This window comes from Ranitomeya variabilis, chromosome 6 (genome assembly GCF_051348905.1).
Source record: "Ranitomeya variabilis isolate aRanVar5 chromosome 6, aRanVar5.hap1, whole genome shotgun sequence".
NCBI classification, from domain to species: Eukaryota; Metazoa; Chordata; class Amphibia; order Anura; family Dendrobatidae; genus Ranitomeya; species Ranitomeya variabilis.
In genome coordinates, this window is record NC_135237.1 from 40,370,280 (window position 1) to 40,376,279 (window position 6,000).

Genomic DNA, 6,000 nt, shown 5'->3' on the forward strand with positions numbered 1-6,000 from the left:
CTCCATTACAGATAGAATACCAGCTGCCTGCTTCTTCCATAAATAGTTCTTGCATAATTTGGAGGTGTGCTTTGGGTCATTGTCCTGTTGTAGGATGAAATTGGCTCCAATCAAGCTCTGTCCGCAGGGTATGGCATAGCGTTGCAAAATGGAGTGATAGCCTTCCTTATTCAAAATCCCTTTTACGTTGTACAAATCTCCCAATTTACCAGTACCAAAGCAACCCCAGACCATCACATTACCTCCACCATGCTTGACAGATGGTAGCAGGCACTCTTCCAGCATCTTTTCAGTTGTTCTGCATCTCACAAATGTTCTTCTATGTGATCCAATCACCTCAAACTTGGATTCGTCTGTCCATAACACTTTTTTCCAATCTTCCTCTGTCCAATGTCTGTGTTCTTTTGCCAATATTAATCTTTTCCTTTTATTAGCCAGTCTCAGATATTGCTTTTTCTTTGCCACTCTGCCCTGAAGGTCAGCATCCCAGAGTCGCCTCTTCACTGTAGACGTTGACACTGGCGTTTTGCGTGTACTATGTAATGAAGCTGCCAGTTGAGGACCTGTGAGGCCTCGATTTTTCAAACTAGACTCTAATATACTTGTCTTGTTGATCGGTTGTGCAGCGGGGCATCCCATTTCGCTTTCTACTTTGGTTAGAGCCTGTTTGTGCTCTCCTCTGAAGGGAGTAGTACACACCGTTGTAGGAAATCTTCAGTTTCTTGGTAATTTCTCACATGGAATAGCCTTCATTTCTAAGAACAAGAATGTTCACAAAAAACGGTAATTCTATTATTTCTCACAGAGGTCAGAACTTGATTGAAGCGGAATAGTTGGGCCTCCGCGCCACAGCTCTGGGCACTTTCAAATGGTGTTACACACCTGTCCTGGTTGCGTCGGGCTCAGCTCCTTTTCCCTATAGCCACCACCCTTTTCTGTGTTCCACGTTGAGTTTTACAAGTTGCCTGGTGTTTCTCTGTGAAATCTGTTATGATCCTTAGTGGCTGAGGATCACAGAACTGACTAGCTAAGTTACTGAACATAGAACGAGCTCTAGGGAGGTGGTAACTGGACTGACCGCAATCCTGATCCTAACCGAACACACTAAAGGTAGCCGGTGAACGTGCCTGAATTCCTAGACGTCTCGACGCAGCCTGAGAAACTAGCTACCCTTAGAGAGAAAGAAAGTAGACCTCACTTGCCTCAGAGAAATACCCCCAAAGATATAGGAAGCCCCCAACAAATAATAACGGTGAGGTAAGGGGAAAATACAAACGTAGAAATGAAACAGATTCAGCAAATGAGGCCCGCTAATACTAGATAGCAGAAGACAGATAGGAAACTGTGCGGTCAGTAGAAAACCCTATACAAAATATCCACGCTGAGAATTCAAGAACCCCCACACCAACTAACGGTATGAGGGGAGAAACTCAGCCCCCTAGAGCTACCAGCAAGCGAGGAAATCACATATTAGCAAGCTGGACAAGAACCGATAATAAACCAAGAAACATATTGAACACTGATGATCAAAAAATGAACAAACAGAAACTTAGCTTCTCTTGGAGAGACTGATAACGCAGGTAGTCAGGAGAGATCAAAATAGCACTGAATACATTGACAGCAGGCAACAACTGAAAGTCCAGGTGAGCTAAATAGGAAACCAACCAGCAGATAACGAGACAGCTGATCCCAGCCACAGACCCGCAGAATGACAAAAAGAGCCACCAGAGGGAGCCCAAAGATAGCACTCACACAGTACCACTCGTGACCACAAGAGGGAGCCCAAAAACAGAGTTCACAACAGTACCCCCCCCTTGAGGAGGGGTCACCGAACCCTCATCAAAACCCCCAGGGCGATCAGGATGAGCAACATGGAAGGCATGAACCAAATCGGCCGCATGAACATCAGAGGTGACAACCCAGGAATTATCCTCCTGACCATAGCCCTTCCACTTAACCAAATACTGAAGCCTCCGTCTAGAAATACGAGAATCCAAGATCTTCTCCACCACGTACTCCAATTCACCCTCAACCAGCACAGGAGCAGGGGGCTCAACAGAAGGAACCACAGACACCACATACCTCCGCAACAAAGACCTATGGAACACATTATGAATGGCAAACGACGCTGGGAGGTCCAAACAAAATGACACAGGGTTAAGGATTTCCAAAATCTTATAAGGACTAGTGTTGAGCGATACTTTCCGATATCGGAAAGTATCGGTATCGGAAAGTATCGGCCGATACCGTCAAAATATCGGATCCAATCCGATACCGATACCCGATCCCAATGCAAGTCAATGGGACGAAAATATCGGAATTAAAATAAACCCTTTATAAACTTGTAGGTTCATTCTACATGAAGGAAAACAACTAAGAATAATGTAGGATGTATTGGGGGACGTGGCGGAGATATTAAAGGGACAGAGGTTTAGCCCAATGTAATAGAATAGCAGGATTTTTATTTTTTTTTTATGAAGTTCGGCGTTAGAAAGAATTTGACTATGTTATTTTTTTTTTTTTTTATGTCAGATATTGATGTTTCACTACTTCCACGCCCTTCACCTTCTTTTTTACTTCTCCCACGCTTTCTTCTTAATTATCCTCATCATCAGCTTCTTTGACATCAACTTCTTCACCTTATTCATCTTCTTCTTCATCTTCTACCTATTATTTTTTGGGTTACATTGTTCATATTCTTTTTATTTTACTATTATCTTCATCATATTCAACTTCTTCATCATATTCTTATTTGTGACAGGCATTCCCGTAGTTGTTATCTATAAAAGTTTGAAGATTACACCTTCCGTTCTGCCTGTCACAAACCAGTTACATTTGTCCGCGTTCAGTTTGGCCTGCAGCATCAGGCTTTATCCAGGGGCACCACGAGGAGGAACGGACTCACCCCCATACACTGCTTAGTCTTCTTCTGCTTATAATTTACATAATATTTTTTTGCTCTGATATTTTGTGTTATGCTTAATGTCCTTCTGCTCTTTGTTCTGCAGCCTCTTGTTCTTCTGCTTCTCGGTCTTCCAGGTCGTCGTCGTCTCCAGGGTCGTCGTCTCCGGGGTCGTCGTCATCGGGGTGGTCTCCGGGGTCGTCGTCATCGGGGTGGTCTTCAGGGTCATCGTCTCCAGGGTCGTCGTCATCACGGTGGTTGTCGTCTCTGGTGTCGTCGTCATCTTAGGGGTGTTCTTCCGGGTCATCGTGTTTAGTCTCTTGAACTTGGAAATGTAGCAGAAGGTACAAGAAGGCTGAGAAAATGCCGAGAACCAGCTGATGGAACTGGAACTCGGATGGCTACCCGAAGGTCCAAGAGCCAATGGAACTACCGAGGACCAGCTGACGTTACTGGAACCCGGTTACTAAGCAGGAGGTACCCGTGCCTGAAAGCACTACCAAGGACCACCTGACGTTGGTGGAACTCGGATACCCAGAGGGAGGCACCTAAGCCAAAGGCTCTGCCCGGAACCAGCTGACGGTACTGGAACCAGGATGGGGAGCAGAAGGTACAAGAGCAAAAGACACTGCCGAGAACCAGCTGACGGTGCTGGAACCCGGATGGGTAGCCGAAGGTCCAAGAGCCAATGGAACTACCGAGGACCAGCTGACGTTACTGGAACCCGGTTACTAAGCAGGAGGTACCCGTGCCTGAAAGCACTACCAAGGACCACCTGACGTTGGTGGAACTCGGATACCCAGAGGGAGGCACCTAAGCCAAAGGCTCTGCCCGGAACCAGCTGACGGTACTGGAACCAGGATGTGGAGCAGAAGGTACAAGAGCAAGTGTCTGCGTGGCTTTTGCAGGACACGTTGCCGGCTGCACAGCAGGGGAACAGCTGGCGGTGCTGGACCCCACTGACACATTGGCGAGGTGTTTGGCTCTGTGCAGCCAGCACTTCCGGACAGCAACGAGCGGTGTTGTAGCCCGGGCTCTGCAGGGGGAGCAGAGTGTAGGCCGAAGCCTACTTGAACCAATTTCAAAGGTAACCTTTAACCCCCCCTCAGGGGTTAGAAAGTAGAAGAGCCACAGCTTATGCAGCAGTAGTGCTGCACAAGTCAAAGGTTGCTCTTTTAATTTCGCTCCTTGCACACGCTGAATGAAACACGTATAACATTTAGCCCTTTATACAGTCAAACTGTGTTGGAGGCGCGAGTTCCCTTTGTAATGAGACGCAGCACAGATGTCAAGAATCCCACCTTGGTGCTGGGTGCAGCCTCCCGAGCGTTGTTATTTGCTGTACAGGAGTCTGCGCTGTCGTGTTATCCCCTGGCCTAGCGCCGTTAGCGCTGCCCATCTTCTGGCATCATGTAATGTCGGCCGGTGCGGTTCGCGATGCCCATGAATCCCAGCCCCGCAGTGTCTTAACATTGTTAAAACACTGCGGGGCTGGGATTCAGGGCCTGGCGCAGCACATATGTTCGCCTCTCACACTCGGGTCCTTACACCCGCTTCAGACTGTGCGGCGTCATCTGATCCCTTATCGCATGCCACGGCCATGAAGCCGCACAGTCCGAAGAAGGCGGAAGGAGAGGAGGGACAGGCGAACTGATGCACTGATCCTGCCCATCAATCACACCCTCGCAGTCCCAATAAATAAGACACCGAGGGGCGTTGTGTGGGTCAGGGCGGCCGCAGAGGCGCAGGCAGCCAAACCATGATGCCAGAAGACGGGCAGCGCTACCAAGGGGGTTGCAGCGTGTCATTACAAAGGAAAGTCACACCACCGGGACGGTTAAATGGTCACACAGAGGACACATTGCAGACGTGTTTTCAGTTCCACATGTGCGAGGAGAATACGTTTCTGAGCCACCTTGCACACATGCAGCATTACCGCTGTACAAGGTGGCTGGATAACGTAAAAACGCCTGGGGGAGGGGGGACAGGTTCCCTTCAATTTCAGTTCTTGTGTCTGCGTGGCTTTTGCAGGACACGTTGCCGGCTGCACAGCAGGGGAACAGCTGGCGGTGCTGGACCCCACTGACACATTGGCTGGTGTTTTTCTCTGTGCAGCTAGCACATCTGGGCAAAAACTGGCGGTGTGTTAGAGCCCAGGGACAGCAGGAGGAGGAGCAGGAGGAGGAGGAGCAGGGGGAGGGGAGTGTAGGCCGAAGCCTGCACAGGCGGCAGCTTTGGGTGTGTTGTGTCTGCGTGACTTTTGCAGGACACGTTGCCGGCTACACAGCAGGGGAACAGCTGGCGGTGCTGGACCCCACTGACACATTGGCGAGGTGTTTGGCTCTGTGCAGCCAGCACTTCCGGACAGCAACTAGCGTTGTTGGAGCCCGGGCTCTGCAGGTGGAGCAGAGTGTAGGCCGAAGCCTAATTGAACCGATTTCAAAAGTCACCTTTAACCCCCCCTCAGGGGTTACAAAGTAGAAGAGCCACAGCTTATGCAGCAGCAGTGCTGCGCAAGTCAAAGGTTGCTCTTGTAATTTTTCTCCTTGCACACGCTGAATGGAACACGTATAACATTCAGCCCTTTAGACAGTCAAACTGTGTAATGGAGGCGAGAGTTCCCTTTGTAATGAGACGCAGCACAGGTGTCAAGAATCCCACCTTGGTGCTGGGTGCAGCCTCCCGAGCGTTGTTATTTGCTGTACAGGAGTCTGCGCTGTCGTGTTATCCCCTGGCCTAGCGCCGTTAGCGCTGCCCATCTTCTGGCATCATGTAATGTCGGCCGGTGCGGTTCGCGATGCCCATGAATCCCAGCCCCGCAGTGTCTTAACATTGTTAAAACACTGCGGGGCTGGGATTCAGGGCCTGGCGCAGCACATATGTTCGCCTCTCACACTCGGGTCCTTACACCCGCTTCAGACTGTGCGGCGTCATCTGATCCCTTATCGCATGCCACGGCCATGAAGCCGCACAGTCCGAAGAAGGCGGAAGGAGAGGAGGGACAGGCGAACTGATGCACTGATCCTGCCCATCAATCACACCCTCGCAGTCCCAATAAATAAGACACCGAGGGGCGTTGTGTGGGTCAGGGCGGCCGC